The sequence below is a fragment of the Narcine bancroftii genome, chromosome 1 (genome assembly GCF_036971445.1).
Source record: "Narcine bancroftii isolate sNarBan1 chromosome 1, sNarBan1.hap1, whole genome shotgun sequence".
Classification (NCBI taxonomy): Eukaryota; Metazoa; Chordata; class Chondrichthyes; order Torpediniformes; family Narcinidae; genus Narcine; species Narcine bancroftii.
Window position 1 is genome coordinate 127,985,643 of NC_091469.1, and position 23,264 is coordinate 128,008,906.

Here is a 23,264-nt window from a genome sequence, read left to right on the forward strand (position 1 = left end):
AGGGCAGTGATCACAATATGACTGAGTTCAATTTGAGGGCATTGAGGGCAGTGATCACAATATGACTGAGTTTAATTTGAGGGCATTGAGGGCAGTGATCACAATATGACTGAGTTCAATTTGAGGGCATTGAGGGCAGTGATCACAATATGACTGAGTTCAATTTGAGGGCATTGAGGGCAGTGATCACAATATAACTGAGTTCAATTTGAGGGCATTGAGGGCAGTGATCACAATATGACTGAGTTCAATTTGTGGGCATTGAGGGCAGTGATCACAATATGACTGAGTTCAATTTGAGGGCATTGAGGGCAGTGATCACAATATGACTGAGTTCAATTTGAGGGCATTGAGGGCAGTGATCACAATATAACTGAGTTCAATTTGAGGGCATTGAGGGCAGTGATCACAATATGAATGAGTTCAATTTGAGGGCATTGAGGGCAGTGATCACAATATGACTGAGTTCAATTTGAGGGCATTGAGGGCAGTGATCACAATATGACTGAGTTCAATTTGAGGGCATTGAGGGCAGTGATCACAATATAACTGAGTTCAATTTGTGGGCATTGAGGGCAGTGATCACAATATGACTGAGTTCAATTTGAGGGCATTGAGGGCAGTGATCACAATACGACTGAGTTCAATTTGAGGGCATTGAGGGCAGTGATCACAATATGACTGAGTTCAATTTGAGGGCATTGAGGGCAGTGATCACAATACGACTGAGTTCAATTTGAGGGCATTGAGGGCAGAGATCACAATATGACTGAGTTCAATTTGAGGGCATTGAGGGCAGTGATCACAATACGACTGAGTTCAATTTGAGGGCATTGAGGGCAGTGATCACAATATGACTGAGTTCAATTTGAGGGCATTGAGGGCAGTGATCACAATACGACTGAGTTCAATTTGAGGGCATTGAGGGCAGTGATCACAATACGACTGAGTTCAATTTCAGGGAATTGAGGGCAGTGATCACAATACGACTGAGTTCAATTTGAGGGCATTGAGGGCAGTGATCACAATATGACTGAGTTCAATTTGAGGGCATTGAGGGCAGTGATCACAATATGACTGAGTTCAATTTGAGGGCATTTAGGGCAGTGATCACAATATGACTGAGTTCAATTTCAGGGCATTGAGGGCAGTGATCACAATACGACTGAGTTCAATTTGAGGGCATTGAGGGCAGTGATCACAATATGACTGAGTTCAATTTGAGGGCATTGAGGGCAGTGATCACAATATGACTGAGTTCAATTTGAGGGCATTGAGGGCAGTGATCACAATATGACTGAGTTCAATTTGAGGGCAGTGATCACAATAGGACTGAGTTCAATTTGAGGGCATTGAGGGCAGTGATCACAATACGACTGAGTTCAATTTGAGGGCATTGAGGGCAGTGATCACAATACGACTGAGTTCAATTTGAGGGCATTGAGGGCAGTGATCACAATATGACTGAGTTCAATTTGAGGGCATTGAGGGCAGTGATCACAATACGACTGAGTTCAATTTGTGGGCATTGAGGGCGGTGATCACAATACGACTGAGTTCAATTTGTGGGCATTGAGGGCGGTGATCACAATATGACTGAGTTCAATTTGAGGGCATTGAGGGCAGTGATCACAATATGACTGAGTTCAATTTGAGGGCATTGAGGGCAGTGATCACAATATGACTGAGTTCAATTTGAGGGCATTGAGGGCAGTGATCACAATATGACTGAGTTCAATTTGAGGGCATTGTGGGCAGTGATCACAATATGACTGAGTTCAATTTGAGGGCAGTGATCACAATAGGACTGAGTTCAATTTGAGGGCATTGAGGGCAGTGATCACAATACGACTGAGTTCAATTTGAGGGCATTGAGGGCAGTGATCACAATATGATTGAGTTCAATTTGAGGGCATTGAGGGCAGTGATCACAATATGACTGAGTTCAATTTGAGGGCATTGAGGGCAGTGATCACAATATGACTGAGTTCAATTTGAGGGCATTGAGGGCAGTGATCACAATACGACTGAGTTCAATTTGAGGGCATTGAGGGCAGTGATCATAATATGACTGAGTTCAATTTGAGGGCATTGAGGGCAGTGATCACAATATGACTGAGTTCAATTTGAGGGCATTGAGGGCAGTGATCACAATATGACTGAGTTCAATTTGAGGGCATTAAGGGCAGTGATCACAATATGACTGAGTTCAATTTGAGGGCATTGAGGGCAGTGATCACAATATGACTGAGTTTAATTTGTGGGCATTGAGGGCGGTGATCACAATACGACTGAGTTCAATTTGAGGGCATTGAGGGCAGTGATCACAATATGACTGAGTTCAATTTGAGGGCATTGAGGGCAGTGATCACAATATGACTGTTCAATTTGAGGGCATTGAGGGCAGTGATCACAATATGACTGAGTTCAATTTGAGGGCATTGAGGGCAGTGATCACAATACGACTGAGTTCAATTTGAGGGCATTGAGGGCAGTGATCACAATATGACTGAGTTCAATTTGAGGGCATTGAGGGCAGTGATCACAATATGACTGAGTTCAATTTGTGGGCATTGAGGGCGGTGATCACAATACGACTGAGTTCAATTTGAGGGCATTGGGGGCAGTGATCACAATATGACTGTGTTCAATTTGAGGGCATTGAGGGCAGTGATCACAATATGACTGAGTTCAATTTGAGGGCATTGAGGGCAGTGATCACAATATGACTGAGTACAATTTGAGGGCATTGAGGGCAGTGATCACAATATCACTGAGTTCAATTTGAGGGCATTGAGTTGAGGGCAGTGATCACAATATGACTGAGTTCAATTTGAGGGCATTGAGGGCAGTGATCACAATATGACTGAGTTCAATTTGAGGGCATTGAGGGCAGTGATCACAATATGACTGAGTTCACTTTGAGGGCATTGAGGGCAGTGATCACAATATGACTGAGTTCAATTTGAGGGCATTGAGGGCAGTGATCACAATATGACTGAGTTCAATTTGAGGGCATTGAGGGCAGTGATCACAATATGACTGAGTTCAATTTGAGGGCATTGAGGGCATGAGGGCATTGAGGGCAGTGATCACAATATGACTGAGTTCAATTTGAGGGCATTGAGGGCAGTGATCACAATATGACTGAGTTCAATTTGAGAGCATTGAGGGCAGTGATCACAATATGACTGAGTTCAATTTGAGGGCATTGAGGGCAGTGATCACAATATGACTGAGTTCAATTTGAGGGCATTGAGGGTAGTGATCACAATATGACTTAGTTCAATTTGAGGGCATTGAGGGCAGTGATCACAATATGACTGAGTTCAATTTGAGGGCATTGAGGGCAGTGATCACAATATGACTGAGTTCAATTTGAAGGCATTGAGAGTAGTGATCACAATATGACTGAGTTCAATTTGAGGGCATTGAGGGCAGTGATCACAATATGACTGAGTTCAATTTGAGGGCATTGAGGGCAGTGATCACAATATGACTGAGTTCAATTTGAGGGCATTGAGGGTAGTGATCACAATATGACTGAGTTCAATTTGAGGGCATTGAGGGCAGTGATCACAATACGACTGAGTTCAATTTGAGGGCATTGAGGGCAGTGATCACAATATGACTGAGTTCAATTTGAGGGCATTGAGGGCAGTGATCACAATATGACTGAGTTCAATTTGAGGGCATTGAGGGCAGTGATCACAATATGACTGAGTTCAATTTGAGGGCATTGAGGGCAGTGATCACAATATGACTGAGTTCAATTTGTGGGCATTGAGGGCGGTGATCACAATACGACTGAGTTCAATTTGAGGGCATTGAGGGCAGTGATCACAATACGACTGAGTTCAATTTGAGGGCATTGAGGGCAGTGATCACAATATGACTGTTCAATTTGAGGGCATTGAGGGCAGTGATCACAATATGACTGAGTTCAATTTGAGGGCATTGAGGGCAGTGATCACAATACGACTGAGTTCAATTTGAGGGCATTGAGGGCAGTGATCACAATATGACTGAGTTCAATTTGAAGGCATTGAGGGTAGTGATCACAATATGACTGAGTTCAATTTGAGGGCATTGAGGGTAGTGATCACAATATGACTGAGTTCAATTTGAGGGCATTGAGGGTAGTGATCACAATATGACTGAGTTCAATTTGAGGGCATTGAGGGCAGTGATCACAATATGACTGAGTTCAATTTGAGGGCATTGAGGGCAGTGATCACAATATGACTGAGTTCTATTTGAGGGCATTGAGGGCAGTGATCACAATATGACTGAGTTCAATTTGAGGGCATTGAGGGCAGTGATCACAATATGACTGAGTTCAATTTGAGGGCATTGAGGGCAGTGATCACAATATGACTGAGTTCAATTTGAGGGCATTGAGGGCAGTGATCACAATATGACTGAGTTCAATTTGTGGGCATTGAGGGCAGTGATCACAATATGACTGAGTTCAATTTGTGGGCATTGAGGGCAGTGATCACAATATGATTGAGTTCAATTTGTGGGCATTGAGGGCAGTGATCACAATATGACTGAGTTCAATTTGAGGGCATTGAGGGCAGTGATCACAATATGACTGAGTTCAATTTGAGGGCATTGAGGGCAGTGATCACAGTATGACTGAGTTCAATTTGAGGGCATTGAGGGCAGTGATCACAATATGACTGAGTTCAATTTGAGGGCATTGAGGGCAGTGATCACAATATGACTGAGTTCAATTTGAGGGCATTGAGGGTAGTGATCACAATATGACTGAGTTCAATTTGAGGGCATTGAGGGCAGTGATCACAATATGACTGAGTTCAATTTGAAGGCATTGAGGGTAGTGATCACAATATGACTGAGATCAATTTGAGGGCATTGAGGGCAGTGATCACAATATGACTGAGTTCAATTTGAGGGCATTGAGGGCAGTGATCACAATATGACTGAGTTCAATTTGAGGGCATTGAGGGCAGTGATCACAATATGACTGAGTTCAATTTGAGGGCATTGAGGGCAGTGATCACAATACGACTGAGTTCAATTTGAGGGCATTGATGGCAGTGATCACAATATGACTGAGTTCAATTTGAGGGCATTAAGGGCAGTGATCACAATATGACTGAGTTCAATTTGAGGGCATTGAGGGCAGTGGTCACAATATGACTGAGTTCAATTTGAGGGCATTGAGGGCAGTGATCACAATATGACTGTTCAATTTGAGGGCATTGAGGGCAGTGATCACAATATGACTGAGTTCAATTTGAGGGCATTGAGGGCAGTGATCACAATATGACTGAGTTCAATTTGAGGGCATTGAGGGCAGTGATCACAATACGACTGAGTTTAATTTGAGGGCATTGAGGGCAGTGATCACAATATGACTGAGTTCAATTTGAGGGCATTGAGGGCAGTGATCACAATATGACTGAGTTCAATTTGAGGGCATTGAGGGCAGTGATCACAATATGACTGAGTTCAATTTGAGGGCATTGAGGGCAGTGATCACAATATGACTGAGTTCAATTTGTGGGCATTGAGGGCGGTGATCACAATACGACTGAGTTCAATTTGAGGGCATTGAGGGCAGTGATCACAATACGACTGAGTTCAATTTGAGGGCATTGATGGCAGTGATCACAATATGACTGAGTTCAATTTGAGGGCATTAAGGGCAGTGATCACAATATGACTGAGTTCAATTTGAGGGCAGTGGTCACAATATGACTGAGTTCAATTTGAGGGCATTGAGGGCAGTGATCACAATATGACTGTTCAATTTGAGGGCATTGAGGGCAGTGATCACAATATGACTGAGTTCAATTTGAGGGCATTGAGGGCAGTGATCACAATATGACTGAGTTCAATTTGAGGGCATTGAGGGCAGTGATCACAATACGACTGAGTTCAATTTGAGGGCATTGAGGGCAGTGATCACAATATGACTGAGTTCAATTTGAGGGCATTGAGGGCAGTGATCACAATATGACTGAGTTCAATTTGAGGGCATTGAGGGCAGTGATCACAATATGACTGAGTTCAATTTGAGGGCATTGAGGGCAGTGATCACAATATGACTGAGTTCAATTTGTGGGCATTGAGGGCGGTGATCACAATACGACTGAGTTCAATTTGAGGGCATTGAGGGCAGTGATCACAATATGACTGAGTTCAATTTGAGGGCATTGAGGGCAGTGATCACAATATGATTGAGTTCAATTTGATGGCATTGAGGGCAGTGATCACAATATGACTGAGTTCAATTTGAGGGCATTGAGGGCAGTGATCACAATATGACTGAGTTCAATTTGAGGGCATTGAGGGCAGTGATCACAATACGACTGAGTTCAATTTGAGGGCATTGAGGGCAGTGATCACAATATGACTGAGTTCAATTTGAGGGCATTGAGGGCAGTGATCACAATATGACTGAGTACAATTTGAGGGCATTGAGGGCAGTGATCACAATATCACTGAGTTCAATTTGAGGGCATTGAGGGCAGTGATCACAGTATGACTGAGTTCAATTTGAGGGCATTGAGGGCAGTGATCACAATATGACTGAGTTCAATTTGAGGGCATTGAGGGCAGTGATCACAATATGACTGAGTACAATTTGAGGGCATTGAGGGCAGTGATCACAATATCACTGAGTTCAATTTGAGGGCATTGAGTTGAGGGCAGTGATCACAATATGACTGAGTTCAATTTGAGGGCATTGAGGGCAGTGATCACAATATGACTGAGTTCAATTTGAGGGCATTGAGGGCAGTGATCACAATATGACTGAGTTCACTTTGAGGGCATTGAGGGCAGTGATCACAATATGACTGAGTTCAATTTGAGGGCATTGAGGGCAGTGATCACAATATGACTGAGTTCAATTTGAGGGCATTGAGGGCAGTGATCACAATATGACTGAGTTCAATTTGAGGGCATTGAGGGCACGAGGGCATTGAGGGCAGTGATCACAATATGACTGAGTTCAATTTGAGGGCATTGAGGGCAGTGATCACAATATGACTGAGTTCAATTTGAGGGCATTGAGGGCAGTGATCACAATATGACTGAGTTCAATTTGAGGGCATTGAGGGCAGTGATCACAATATGACTGAGTTCAATTTGAGGGCATTGAGGGTAGTGATCACAATATGACTTAGTTCAATTTGAGGGCATTGAGGGCAGTGATCACAATATGACTGAGTTCAATTTGAGGGCATTGAGGGCAGTGATCACAATATGACTGAGTTCAATTTGAGGGCATTGAGGGCAGTGATCACAATATGACTGAGTTCAATTTGAGGGCATTGAGGGCAGTGATCACAATATGACTGAGTTCAATTTGAGGGCATTGAGGGTAGTGATCACAATATGACTGAGTTCAATTTGTGGGCATTGAGGGCAGTGATCACAATATGACTGAGTTCAATTTGTGGGCATTGAGGGCAGTGATCACAATATGATTGAGTTCAATTTGTGGGCATTGAGGGCAGTGATCACAATATGACTGAGTTCAATTTGAGGGCATTGAGGGCAGTGATCACAATATGACTGAGTTCAATTTGAGGGCATTGAGGGCAGTGATCACAGTATGACTGAGTTCAATTTGAGGGCATTGAGGGCAGTGATCACAATATGACTGAGTTCAATTTGAGGGCATTGAGGGCAGTGATCACAATATGACTGAGTTCAATTTGAGGGCATTGAGGGTAGTGATCACAATATGACTGAGTTCAATTTGAGGGCATTGAGGGCAGTGATCACAATATGACTGAGTTCAATTTGAAGGCATTGAGGGTAGTGATCACAATATGACTGAGTTCAATTTGAGGGCATTGAGGGCAGTGATCACAATATGACTGAGTTCAATTTGAGGGCATTGAGGGCAGTGATCACAATATGACTGAGTTCAATTTGAGGGCATTGAGGGCAGTGATCACAATATGACTGAGTTCAATTTGAGGGCATTGAGGGCAGTGATCACAATACGACTGAGTTCAATTTGAGGGCATTGATGGCAGTGATCACAATATGACTGAGTTCAATTTGAGGGCATTAAGGGCAGTGATCACAATATGACTGAGTTCAATTTGAGGGCATTGAGGGCAGTGGTCACAATATGACTGAGTTCAATTTGAGGGCATTGAGGGCAGTGATCACAATATGACTGTTCAATTTGAGGGCATTGAGGGCAGTGATCACAATATGACTGAGTTCAATTTGAGGGCATTGAGGGCAGTGATCACAATATGACTGAGTTCAATTTGAGGGCATTGAGGGCAGTGATCACAATACGACTGAGTTTAATTTGAGGGCATTGAGGGCAGTGATCACAATATGACTGAGTTCAATTTGAGGGCATTGAGGGCAGTGATCACAATATGACTGAGTTCAATTTGAGGGCATTGAGGGCAGTGATCACAATATGACTGAGTTCAATTTGAGGGCATTGAGGGCAGTGATCACAATATGACTGAGTTCAATTTGTGGGCATTGAGGGCGGTGATCACAATACGACTGAGTTCAATTTGAGGGCATTGAGGGCAGTGATCACAATACGACTGAGTTCAATTTGAGGGCATTGATGGCAGTGATCACAATATGACTGAGTTCAATTTGAGGGCATTAAGGGCAGTGATCACAATATGACTGAGTTCAATTTGAGGGCAGTGGTCACAATATGACTGAGTTCAATTTGAGGGCATTGAGGGCAGTGATCACAATATGACTGTTCAATTTGAGGGCATTGAGGGCAGTGATCACAATATGACTGAGTTCAATTTGAGGGCATTGAGGGCAGTGATCACAATATGACTGAGTTCAATTTGAGGGCATTGAGGGCAGTGATCACAATACGACTGAGTTCAATTTGAGGGCATTGAGGGCAGTGATCACAATATGACTGAGTTCAATTTGAGGGCATTGAGGGCAGTGATCACAATATGACTGAGTTCAATTTGAGGGCATTGAGGGCAGTGATCACAATATGACTGAGTTCAATTTGAGGGCATTGAGGGCAGTGATCACAATATGACTGAGTTCAATTTGTGGGCATTGAGGGCGGTGATCACAATACGACTGAGTTCAATTTGAGGGCATTGAGGGCAGTGATCACAATATGACTGAGTTCAATTTGAGGGCATTGAGGGCAGTGATCACAATATGATTGAGTTCAATTTGATGGCATTGAGGGCAGTGATCACAATATGACTGAGTTCAATTTGAGGGCATTGAGGGCAGTGATCACAATATGACTGAGTTCAATTTGAGGGCATTGAGGGCAGTGATCACAATACGACTGAGTTCAATTTGAGGGCATTGAGGGCAGTGATCACAATATGACTGAGTTCAATTTGAGGGCATTGAGGGCAGTGATCACAATATGACTGAGTTCAATTTGTGGGCATTGAGGGCGGTGATCACAATACGACTGAGTTCAATTTGAGGGCATTGGGGGCAGTGATCACAATATGACTGTGTTCAATTTGAGGGCATTGATCACAATATGACTGAGTTCAATTTGAGGGCATTGAGGGCAGTGATCACAATATGACTGAGTACAATTTGAGGGCATTGAGGGCAGTGATCACAATATCACTGAGTTCAATTTGAGGGCATTGAGTTGAGGGCAGTGATCACAATATGACTGAGTTCAATTTGAGGGCATTGAGGGCAGTGATCACAATATGACTGAGTTCAATTTGAGGGCATTGAGGGCAGTGATCACAATATGACTGAGTTCACTTTGAGGGCATTGAGGGCAGTGATCACAATATGACTGAGTTCAATTTGAGGGCATTGAGGGCAGTGATCACAATATGACTGAGTTCAATTTGAGGGCATTGAGGGCAGTGATCACAATATGACTGAGTTCAATTTGAGGGCATTGAGGGCATGAGGGCATTGAGGGCAGTGATCATAATATGACTGAGTTCAATTTGAGGGCATTGAGGGCAGTGATCACAATATGACTGAGTTCAATTTGAGGGCATTGAGGGCAGTGATCACAATATGACTGAGTTCAATTTGAGGGCATTGAGGGCAGTGATCACAATATGACTGAGTTCAATTTGAGGGCATTGAGGGTAGTGATCACAATATGACTTAGTTCAATTTGAGGGCATTGAGGGCAGTGATCACAATATGACTGAGTTCAATTTGAGGGCATTGAGGGCAGTGATCACAATATGACTGAGTTCAATTTGAAGGCATTGAGGGCAGTGATCACAATATGACTGAGTTCAATTTGAGGGCATTGAGGGCAGTGATCACAATATGACTGAGTTCAATTTGAGGGCATTGAGGGTAGTGATCACAATATGACTGAGTTCAATTTGTGGGCATTGAGGGCAGTGATCACAATATGACTGAGTTCAATTTGTGGGCATTGAGGGCAGTGATCACAATATGATTGAGTTCAATTTGTGGGCATTGAGGGCAGTGATCACAATATGACTGAGTTCAATTTGAGGGCATTGAGGGCAGTGATCACAATATGACTGAGTTCAATTTGAGGGCATTGAGGGCAGTGATCACAGTATGACTGAGTTCAATTTGAGGGCATTGAGGGCAGTGATCACAATATGACTGAGTTCAATTTGAGGGCATTGAGGGCATGAGGGCAGTGATCACAATATGACTGAGTTCAATTTGAGGGCATTAAGGGCAGTGATCACAATATGACTGAGTTCAATTTGAGGGCATTGAGGGCAGTGATCACAATATCACTGAGTTCAATTTGAGGGCATTGAGTTGAGGGCAGTGATCACAATATGACTGAGTTCAATTTGAGGGCATTGAGGGCAGTGATCACAACATGACTGAGTTCAATTTGAGGGTATTGAGGGCAGTGATCACAATATGACTGAGTTCAATTTGAGGGCATTGAGGGCAGTGATCACAATATGACTGAGTTCAATTTGAGGGCATTGAGGGCAGTGATCACAATATGACTGAGTTCAATTTGAGGGCATTGAGGGCAGTGATCACAATATGACTGAGTTCAATTTGAGGGCATTGAGGGCAGTGATCACAATACGACTGAGTTCAATTTGAGGGCATTGAAGGCAGTGATCACAATATGACTGAGTTCAATTTGAAAATTAACAAAGCAAAATTCAAGTCAGATCTATTGTTATTTCACTGGACTCAAGGAAATTACAGTGGCATGAGAGAGAAACTGCCCAAAGTAGATTGGAAAGAGACACTAGTCAGGAAGACAGCAGAGCAACAATGGATGGAGTTTCTTCAAGGAACGAGGAAGGTTCAGGATAAATACATACTGAAAAAAGGAAATATTCTAATGGAAAAATGTCACACCGTGACTGATAAGGAAAGTCAGAGGCGATGTAAAACCAAAAGAGAGGGCATACAAGGAAGCAAAAATAAGTGGGAAGATAGAGATTTGGGGACATTTTTTAAAACTTGCAGGAGGTAACTAAAAAACTAAAAAAGATGAAGTATGAACGTAGGCTAGCAAATAATATCAATACAAAATGCTTCATGGATATAAAGAGTAAAGGAGATGTGAGAATTGATATAGGATCACTAGAAAATGACACTGGAGAAATAATAATGGGAGGCAAGGAGATGACCAAGGAACTAAATTAGTATTCGTCTTCACTGGTGTGTGCCAGATGTTGAAGGGTATCAGGGAAGGGAAGTGAGTGGAGTTACTATTTCAATGGAGAAGTTGCTCAGAAAGCTGAACTGTCTAAGGGGGGATCAGTCTCCCGGACCAGATGGATTGCGTCCTCCGATTCTAAAATAAGTAGTGATAGAGATTGTGGAGGCATTGATTAGGATTATGCAAGAATCATCTGATTCTGGTATAGTCCTGGAGCACAGGAAAATTGCAAATGTCACCCCACTATACAAGAAGGGTGAGAGGAATTTGAGGAGATTTGGTATGTCACCAAAGACCCTTACAAATATTTGCAGGTATGCCATTTTGACTGGTTGCATCATTGTTTGGTGTGGAGGTGCCAGTGCACAGGACAAGATTGCAGAGAGTTGTAAACTTGGCCTTCAACATTGTGGGCATCAGTCTTCACTCCATTGAGGACATCTACAAGAGGTGGTGCATCAAAAAAGAAGCCTCTATCCTCAAGGACTCACACCACCCAAGCCATGCCCTCTTCACAGTGCTACCATCAGGAAGGAAGTACAAGAGTCTGAAGATGAGAACCCAACAGTCCAAAAATTACTCCTCCCCCTCTGCCATTAAATTTCTAAATGAACAATGAACCATTGCCTTGCAAAACCAAATAATTATGACATGTTCATGACAATAAATACTGACTGTGAAGAAAATTCATAAGGGTGGAATCGTGAAAGAGATTCAAGGACGGTTTCTTTCCCACTGTTATCAGACTCCTGAATGAACCTCAAACAAATGAAATAATGTTGTCTTTGCTAATGATCTCTCCTTCAGTCTCTCTCTCACTCCTTCAATCTCTCTCTCACTCCTTCAGTCTCTCTCTCACTCCTTCAATCTCTCTCTCACTCCTTCAGTCTCTCTCTCACTCCTTCAGTCTCTCTCTCACTCCTTCAGACTCTCTCTCACTCCTTCAGTCTCTCTCTCACTCCTTCAGTCTCTCTCTCACTCCTTCAGTCTCTCTCTCACTCCTTCAGTCACTCTCTCACTCCTTCAGTCTCACTCTCACTCATTCCGCCTCACTCTCACTCCTTCAGTCTCTCTCACTCCTTCAGTCTCTCTCTCACTCCTTCAGTCTCACTCTCACTCCTTCAGTCTCACTCTCACTCCTTCAGTCTCTCTCTCACTCCTTCAGTCTCACTCTCACTCCTTCAGTCTCACTCTCACTCCTTCAGTCTCTCTCTCACTCCTTCAGTCTCACTCTCACTCCTTCAGTCTCTCTCTCACTCCTTCAGTCTCTCTCTCACTCCTTCAGTCTCTCTCTCACTCCTTCAGTCTCCCTCTCACTCCTTCAGTCTCTCTCTCACTCCTTCAGTCTCTCTCTCACTCCTTCAGTCGCTCTCTCACTCCTTCAGTCTCACTCTCACTCCTTCAGTCTCTCTCTCACTCATTCCGCCTCACTCTCACTCCTTCAGTCTCTCTCACTCCTTCAGTCTCACTCTCACTCCTTCAGTCTCTCTCTCACTCCTTCAGTCTCACTCTCACTCCTTCAGTCTCTCTCTCACTCCTTCAGTCTCACTCTCACTCCTTCAGTCTCTCTCTCACTCCTTCAGTCTCACTCTCACTCCTTCAGTCTCACTCTCACTCCTTCAGTCTCTCTCTCACTCCTTCAGTCTCTCTCTCACTCCTTCAGTCTCACTCTCACTCCTTCAGTCTCTCTCTCACTCCTTCAGTCTCTCTCTCACTCCTTCAGTCTCACTCTCACTCCTTCAGTCTCACTCTCACTCCTTCAGTCTCACTCTCACTCCTTCAGTCTCACTCTCATTCCTTCAGTCTCTCTCTCACTCCTTCAGTCTCACTCTCACTCCTTCAGTCACTGCACCATGTTTTTACTGCAGTAATATGTATGTGCTAACTTTGTCACTGTACCGTAGTACACCTGACAATAAACTTTAAGTGAATTGATCCTGGCCTATTACATTCCCTCTCTTTAACTGTCTCCTTAGCTCCCTTTCAGTCTCAGCTTCTGAATTTCTCGCTTTAAATATTTTCAACTTCTCTGCACCTCTCTTACAGTACTAGTAGCCACAATCCACAGAGAAAAAAAAATTCCTCCTGAGTTTCATGTAATATTGGTGATCTCTCAATCTGAACCTATGCCCCTATTTCCTGATGACAGCCCCTACTTCATTTTCTAGTGATCCTATATCTATCCTCACATCTCCTTTATTCTTTATATACATGAAGCTTTTTGTATTCTGTTTGATATTATTTGCTAGCCTACGTTCATACTTCATCTTTTTTAGTTACCTCCTACTTCATCCTCTCAGCGTCTAGTCTGTCAACTCCAGTTTCCAAAAGACCATCTCTTATTTTTCTAAACTCGAGTGACTAGGGGTCATCATCGAATAAATCTTTTCTGCAATGCCTTGAATCTAAGTATATCATTCCTTAAACATTCAGAGCAACTCCATTTACACAACTACTCTTCCTTACTGAATGCAGTCTTGAAGCTAAACTTGATTAAGCATCTTGAGATTCTAGGGAAAAATAAACTCCGCTTCAGTGTGAAAGATCACTGTCTGATTTCACATAGGATCATGATTTGTTCTGGATTCCATAGGGAATGGATACAATTTCTCTATATAGACCTATTGAATGTCTTAATCAGTTTATTTAATTTGATTTGCTAACCCTTAACATTATTGGCACAAGTTAATGCAATTAGTCCTCATTTTTTTTATTTAGGCCTAGTTTTATTCTGGCATATGTTTGCTTGACTAGCATAATCAATATTGTTTTCCTGCAGTGTGGCGATCAAAACTGAACAACACTACTGAAAGGGACCTCTAATTGGGTCTCTAAAAATGGATGTTGCAACCATGATTGAAGAGTCTGGCAGGAGAGTATGTAAGGTGGATCCCTTTTAACCAATGCTGAAACCTCAGCCTCTGGATGGAGCTTGGTTCAGTCTTCAAGCCAGGTAATGGTACCAGTACAATTTTGCGCAAATGACATCGACATGTATTTGATGCCATTGCTTATTGTGAACGTCCTTCGTGCAAATCTGAGTCTCAGATACATCGAGCCTGCATCCAAGTTAAGGTGGAAGTGAAATAAATGATCAGTCACCAACTTACTGAATGGTGGGACATGTGTGAGGGACAGAAGGGATTTAATCCTGCGTCCTAATCCAGTGTCCTAATTAACCATGCAGCTGAATGGATGAAACAAATTTCAGAAATCAGCCATCACACACTTAGTTGGAGCAAAAAGCTACAAACGCTGAAACAGTAAATGCTTGGAACACTCAGCATGTCAGGCAACACCCACAGAGAGAGAGAGAAGGAATGACAAGAACCCTTCATCAATGAGAAAAGTGAGAAAACCACCATGTTTTAATTTGCTGAGAGCAAAATGTAAAGAAGAAATGTTGATGATGGGGAGCTTATCAAGGTTCCAATTACTCTAAAAACAAGCAGATGATGACGGTTGAGAGAACAGAAACAAATTGTGACAGATAGGTACAACAACATCCATGGAGAGAAAAAAGTAACAAAAAGGAAATGGTGGTCAACTGCAAAGGCTAAATTCATCAAGACCCAAGAGCTGCAATGTGCTTGGGCAGAATGCACAAATGTTCCCTGTTTATGGGAAATATTCAGCACACATGCTGGAATAAAGGTCACATTGTCCACACTGCAAAACTGATGGCAAAGAATTAAATTCAATGACATTAAGCAGCATGTGAGGGGATACAAATTTGAATTTATTACCCAGCTTTACATAGTTTGTTCAAATTCAGTTCTACTCTTTAGAATTGTGATTGATCTTTACTCTTTTTAGTTTTTAATCCATTTAAACAAATAGATTTATAAATATAGCAGTGAACAACAGCTGTACAACACATGGACTTAACACTTCCTCTCCAAACAGTGAGGGATGTGCAGTTAGAAGACGCAACCAATCAAACTACAAAGAAATCTGCATCTGACTGATCTGTTCATTTTTTTTAGAAAAAATCATCACATTTGAAAATCATCAAACTCAAACTTATCCAATAAAATGCATGTACGTCCCCTAATTTAGGCCATTTGCCATTTTGAAATCTGAGCCCAGAGTCTTGAAGTTATTGCCAGAGTGGGTTAGAAAAGCAGAAATAGAATGTATTGGCATGGAGCAAACCAGGATTGCACAAGTCCCCAAACCATACATTTCAACGCTGCCACCCCCACCCATCTTTCTGATAAGTTAATTTACAGGACTTACATATTTTAATTTACATTTCTCTGCATAAAGCAATCTGGTCCCAGTTTCCAATGTCACCTCATGTACTAAGCTGGTACTACAAAAGTACAGAATCTGCAGGTTTTCACCAATTGCTTTCTGGAAGATAGTGCTGAGGGGACAGTTTAGATAACGATGATGAGTTTATTGTCATGTACATTTGTTTGGGATCTAATTATTTTAAAATTTAGACAAACAGCATGGTAACAGGCCATTTCGACCCATGAGTCCAATTTGCACCCCATGGACTTACACCCCCGGTATGTTTTGAACGATAGGAGGAAACTAGAGCCGCTGGAGAAAACCAATGCAGACACGGGGAGAATGTACAAACTCCTTACAGACAGCGCGGGATTTGAATCCTGGTTCAGTCCCGATCACTGGCGCTGTAAAGGCATTGGGCTAACCGCTATGCCAACCCGTGCCGCCTTTTTTGGAGAAGGATACGCAGAAGTGTGAACTTTCCCGGACAAAGATGAGGTTTAACTTCAGAGGTTGTGATTTTTACTCCTCATTTCCCGGGTTGGTAACCCACAAATAGGGTTGAATGTAAACAGGCTAGTTAACTGTCAACGTCAATATAGCTGACTTTGATCTTCTGATGTACATTATTAAATGTCTACTGTTGAATTTATTAATGCACAAAAACACTGGAGAAACTCAGCAGGTCATGCAGAGTACATAGGAAGATATATAACCAATGTTTCGGGCCTGAGTCCACTGAGTTAAGTTATGAAAAAATGCAGGCAGGCTCATGAATAAAATGTTGGGAGGAAAGAGCAGGGAAGGAGCACAGGCCCACAGGCAAGAGGTCATATGTGGATATGGTTGGGAGGGCAGAAGAGAAAAATGCTGAGAAGTGCTAGAGGGAGAGGATAACTCTTTTAATGGAGGGAAGGGGGTGGGGAGCTGGAGGAAAGCACACAGAGAGATAGGGAAAGAGAGGGAGAGACATGGGAGGGGCCTAACAAAAACCCAAGAAGTCAATGCTAATGCCATCTAGTTGGAGAGGGCCCAGACAGAAAATGAGGCATTGTTTGCAGGTCTCAGTTTGGCAGAGGATAGACAGTTGGATGTGTGACTGAGGTGTGGAATTGAAAAGGTTGACCAGTGGGAGACACCTCATATCGCAGCAGACTGAGCGAGGGTGGTCAACAAAGTGATCTCCCAGTCCGCATCCAGTCTCTTCAATGTAAAGGAGGCCACAACGGAAGTACTAAGTGCAGTAGGTGCCCTCTACAGATTCACCAGTTGCTTCAATTGGAGGGACCTTTTGGGATCCCAAATGGTGGCGAGGGAGGTGGTGTGGGTGCAAGTGTAGCATTTCCTGCAATTAATTTATTAATTCAAATTATCATGAGATGGATTTTTCCACTATCAAAATGTCTCTGGTGATGTACTATTTCAAATACTAAGCTTTGTAAATACTGGAGAAGTCAAGGAGTGGTACACTACTCTTAGATTGATTAATGATTCTTCATTTTTTGCACGGCATTGCCTTTAGCAAATTTAAGATGGTACATCAAATACATATGTCTAAACTATGTCGGTTTTATCCAGATATTGATCCACTATGAGTGAAATGAAAATTTTGTGAAATGAAAATGTTTTGAAATTTCACTGATCCACATGTTTTGAGAATGCCCAAATTTAGAGAGCTTTTGGGAAGACATTTTCCAAACTTTATCCATAATTTTTAAAATAAAACTAGAACCTTGTTGCTTTGTTTGGTTTCTTGTGTGAACCAGATGTAGCTCTGTCTGCAACTCAGGGAAAAGTTTTAGCTTTTACTAGGCTGCTGGCCAAATAAGCAATTTTACTGAAATGGAAGGTTGATTCTTCACCTACCCATGCACAGTAGTTACATGATGTAACGTCTTACTTAAGCTTTGAGATAATTAGATACAATATTAGAGATTTTTTTTTAATCAATTTGTAATGACATGGAGCCCATCCTTGGAATACTATTATGACAGGAAGAATTAAGAACTCTGAAGAGTCCAGGAGTTTGCTGTCCGATGCCTGGAGGTCGCTATCTGATTCCAAACTTCCTTTTGTATAAGTAACAGTAATCTTGATTGGAGGGAGGGGGTAGATTAGTTTTATAGGTTTTCTTTCTTTCTTTTTATCACCCAAATAATTTTGTAAATGGGTTTAATTATGTACATTAAGAATTGCTTTGTTTTTCATATGAATAGGCAATTGGTTAATGCTGTTATATTATTCTTACCTGATTTTCTTTACATGTATATGAGATGACTAGTTATACATCTCATTGAATTTTGTATGCAAGTTTATATATTAAACTCAATTAAAAATATTTTAAAAAGAAAGAAAGAAGTTAAAGTGAAATCAAGCAAAAAGCTTAGATGTCAGTGGTCTTCTACGGTCCCTTCCAGTCACTTGGTATGGAAATCCATCAAAGCCTCTTGCATTGTGATGACATGGGAGGATGGGATGGAGGAAAGAGCAAGATCGGGATGGTTTTGTTTAAATTACATTTGCCATTTGAAACTGACCCCAGTACTGTTGAAGCTGTAGCTTTCCAAAATAGATTAGAGAGATAGAAATAGAGTGTATGCACATGGCCAACTAAGAATGTCCAAACATTAAAGGTCAAGTTTATTGTCATCTGATTGTAAAAGTACAACCTGATGAAACAGTGCTCTCTGGTCCTTGGTGCAAAACATGCAGATACATAACCAGAATAACACACATAGAAAAATAGTACATATGTAGAACAAGTATTTTATCTATAAAAACAAACAAATAAATATTGCTTTGTACAAATGAGAATTTTGGATGGTTAATGTGAGCAGTTCCTTTGGTCGTTCAGCATTCTCAATGCCCGTGGGAAGTAGCTGTTCCTCAGCCTAGGGGTGCTAGCTCTGATACCCTTGTATCTCTTCTCTGATAGGAGCCGCTGAAAGATGCTGTGTGCAGGGTGGAAGGGGTCCTCAATGATCTTGTGTGTCCCTGACGGAAAATGATCCTGACAGATCACGTCATTGGGGTGGGGGGGAGGGGAAGGGAGATTCCAGTGATTCTCTCTGTCACACTTATGGTCCTGTGGATTGATCTCCGATCTATTTCTCTGAGATGTAGCCAGCCAGGATGCTCTTGATAGAGCTCCTAAGGAAGGTTGACATAATAGTGGTGGGTAGCCTTGCCCACTTCAGTCTTCAGGCACAAATGAACACTTGTGCCTGACCTGGAATTTGCTCAAGTTCCAATCCAGAAATGTGAGAATTAAATCTTGGCTGAATCTCCTGTACAAAGTTAGACATTCTTTCTTTTTCATGAAGCATTAAATTGATGATTAAAAATACAGAAAAGCTGGCTCTTGTGATGTAAATGGATGCTGTCTGCCTTCTCAATATGGGGGATGAAGGATCTCATGATACAGTAGTTTGCCTTCATCAAATAAACAATTTAACTGGAACAGATCATTGTTTAATTACTTTCTTGATGAACCTTGCAGAGAGCAATCTTGCAATAGCGATTACATTTCAAAACTGCTTTATTGGTTAAAAAAAAAGGCCTTAAAGAACACAATATAAATATATTCCTCTTTCTAAAGAGTTCAGTGAGAGCATTAATTCTTGGTATATTGTGCTGTGAGATTTCCTTAGGATGAGCCACAAGGCCATTGTGAGGAAGATGAATACTTTAAAATGGCACTGCTGGTAGCAATACTCATATCAGAGGTACTTGTCCCATCATGCATTATGTGCCATCAGAAGATCACAAAACACCACCATGGTGTTTTAAAACCATAAAGGCATATTCATTTGAGTGTCCCATTCAAACTGATTTACAATTTTAATCCAAACATCTGTCGCTGAGCATATAATTGGACATGTCAGCCTAGTGAAGTACATCAAAATTTATCCAGGGCAGATGACTTAACAAATTGACCAACTTCAAATTGTCAGACTTTTAATATGCTTAAACAGAAGTGTGGGAGGCTTTGTACACTGAGTTAATACGTATCCTCTTTTCTTTTTTTCTCTTTGGCTTGGCTTTGCGGATGAAGATTTATGGAGGGGTACGTCCACGTCTGCTGCAGGCTCGTTGGTGACTGACAAGTCCGATGCGGGACAAGCAGGCACGGTTGCAGCGGTTGCAAGGGAAAATTGGTTGGTTGGGGTTGGGTGTTGGGTTTTTCCTCCTTTGTCTTTTGTCAGTGAGGTGGGCTCTGCGGTCTTCTTCAAAGGAGGTTGCTGCCCGCCAAACTGTGAGGCGCCAAGATGCACGGTTGGAGGCGATATCAGCCCACTGGCGGTGGTCAATGTGGCAGGCACCAAGAGTATCCAGTCAACAGTAAAAAGCACACTTGCAATTCAGGCACAATGATTTATTTCATTTTCTAATCTGCACTATTAATCAATAATTTAACCTTACACAATGGAGAGAGCTTACAATAAATTATTTCTTGTCATTTTAACTACTGGCACCTGCAGCTTTTCCAACATCTCAAGCACAGAATGGAAAACTTTAATCTGAATCAATTTGTATTCATATTTATTTTGGGCACATAAAAAGAACAATTTAATTTCTACAAATACCATTACTGATCATCACATCACTGCTGAATATACTTGATAAATCCAACTTGAATCTATATTGGTATAAATTTTCTACAAATGGGAATGAAAAAGTTTGCACTGTATATTATAAATGTAATGTGGCATATTCTGAAATCATTGCATAATTCACTAAGTAGTCCAAGCAAACAAACTATAAACAATGGAGTATTTAATGTGACTAAGCAGTTCTTGTACCAAACTGAGAATTCCACACATTGTATTATTTGGTTAAAAAAAATAGATACAATAATTCCATAAAATGAATTTCCTTTATGTAGTGTGATGGAATTGTTATTATTAATATTTGGATAAAATTCACCAGACTTTGGTGCTTGAAAGGTAAATGGTTATCACTCAGGAAGTTCTTTGTCGGTTTTCAGAGAGAGATTTCTTGAATGCTGGACACCCACAACTGATTCCTTTTTAATCAGCCATTTCAGTGTCTTGCCGAAGAAACTTGCCCCCTCAGGGTTCTCCAGATGATAACTTTTTCTTTCAGGTCATCACAGAATTCCTTTGTGTATCTCTTATTTCAAGTGAAACATTAGACTGCCAGTCCGCTCCTCTTACATGAACCACAATAGCTTTGACCAGGCTGAACTAAAAACAGAGAACTACTCCGTAATCAAATTACAATTCTCCCTCTCCTGACTAAATGCATAATTATTGACCCGAAGATGTAATCAAGTATGCTTTTCACAGTGAAATCCTGCAATATTGCCGTAAAAAAGACCCAGCATTAAGCTGGCTTTGGTCATTTACATTGAACCGAACAAAGCCAGCATGATGCCGGTTCAGTGTGTTATTTTACACAGCGAGCCGGCATTCCGGGAGAAAAGAGGTGGGACATGTAACACAATAGCATCGGTGTCTAGTGTCACGTATAACATATTTGACATCATGTTAGCCTCCATTTTTCCCCCCACCAAAATGACTGGTGGTGGGCTGTCGGTCCCCACACTAGTCATTGTTGTGTTGAGAAAGTGTCAGGTTCAAGAGAGACGAGTCTGGACACAAGGGTTTCCAATCAAACTTTATTTTTATTAACACACAAGAATTAATAGAAGAATGTGGGAAAATCATAATGGGAATAAAACATACACGCCGACAATTTATAAAAGAGTGTTAGAAAATACACGCACAATTTAAAATATGGCACACAATTCATAAAAATACTTGGGAAAAGACATCCAAAATTTAATATAATATAGGTACACAATTTATAGAAGAGCATGGGAGAATCTACTGCATATATTGATCTATAGCAGTTCTCAACCTTTTTCTTTCCACTCACACACCACTTTAAGTAATCCCTATGCCATAGGCGCTCTGTGATTAGTAAGGGATTGCTTAAGGTGGTATGTGAGTGGGAAGGGAAGGTTAGGAACCACTGCTCTAGACCCAATTATTACTGAAATACTTTGCTTGAGAAAAATTGTCATTAGCCCATTTCCTTTGGAGTTGTGAAACAGTGGTTTTCAAACTTTTTCTTTCCATCTTAAGTAATCCCTTACTAATCACCACTATGGGGGCTGATGACGAATAACGAAAGATAACGTTGGGGGCTTCAGATTGTTCAAACTGAGGACAAACCAACAGACCAGCTTGTTCACGGCACAAGATGACTAGAGCACCTGGGGACAGCTGAGAGTGGAGTGGAGTGGTGGGATCAGTGTGGGGGCTAGTCTTTTATCACAATGCCACTACCTAACATTAATCTCCTGTCCATTAATAACTGAAGGTCTGTCAGAGACTGTCTTGAATACTGAGCATTCACATCCTTCTGCAGAGTTCCAGATTCAATACCCTTTGATACATACTTTTTATCTCATTCATGAATGATCAAGTCCTATTTTGAAAGGCCAAAAGCCACCCCATTTCTGTCCTGTCAAAACCATGAATTATGTACTTAAGAATTAAATCATCTCTTTTTCTCTTCCCAGCAACAAAACAGTGCTTCATCCACCTAACGAAACGGTGAGTCTAGCAGAGAATGCATCACGATTTCACCACCAGCGCATTTCATCTCCAGCTCCGGCCATTTCATCCTCAGCTCATTTCAGACTTCTGCATTCATAGCAGCATGTAAAGACATCCAAGATGGGCTGCTGCTGGTCAGGTATTCCCTAGTGAACTACTCGCTGTCAGCCAGATTGACTCTGCCTTTTACGTTTGCTGTATAATTGCACCTCAATCTGGCAGACCTAGCATCAAATCAGTGATGTACTGAGAATGATATTTCTACAGGTGCACCGTGGAGAGCATTTTGGCTGGTTGCATCACTGTCTGGTATGGAGGCACCAACTCTCAGGACAAGAATAAACTCCAGAGGGTTGTTAACTCGGCCTGTGACATCACAGGCACCAGACTTCACTCCAAGAAGGACATGTACAAGAGGCGGTGGCTTAAAAAAGCAGCCTCCATCCTCAAAGACTCCCACCACCCAGGCCATGCTCTTTTCACTCTACTACCATTGGAAAAAAGGTACAGAATCTGAAAGATGAGCACCCAGCGGCACAAGGACAGCTTCTTCCCCACTGCCATCAGATTCTTGAATGATCAATGAACCAAAGACACTGCCTTACTCTTTGGTGCACTATTATTTTTTATACTAATGTTGTAAGATGGTTATAATATGAACATTTGCTCTCTGACGCTGCTGTAAAAAACACCAAATTTCATGACTTGTTCATGACATTAAATTCTGATTCTAATATACCTTTGATTTGCATTGTCAGGTTTTTGCCCAAGTCGCAGGGAAAATAGAGCCAAGAATTTCTGGTCATAAT

At 41.7% G+C, this 23,264-nt stretch overlaps 1 protein-coding gene across 14 annotated transcripts in view; it reads right to left on the reverse strand.

Moving 5' to 3' along the window:
* Nucleotides 1–23,264, reverse strand: part of LOC138763897 (microtubule-associated serine/threonine-protein kinase 4-like) — a 588,435-nt gene that overhangs the window by 182,248 nt on the left and 382,923 nt on the right. The gene's annotated exons all lie outside the window — the stretch shown is intronic.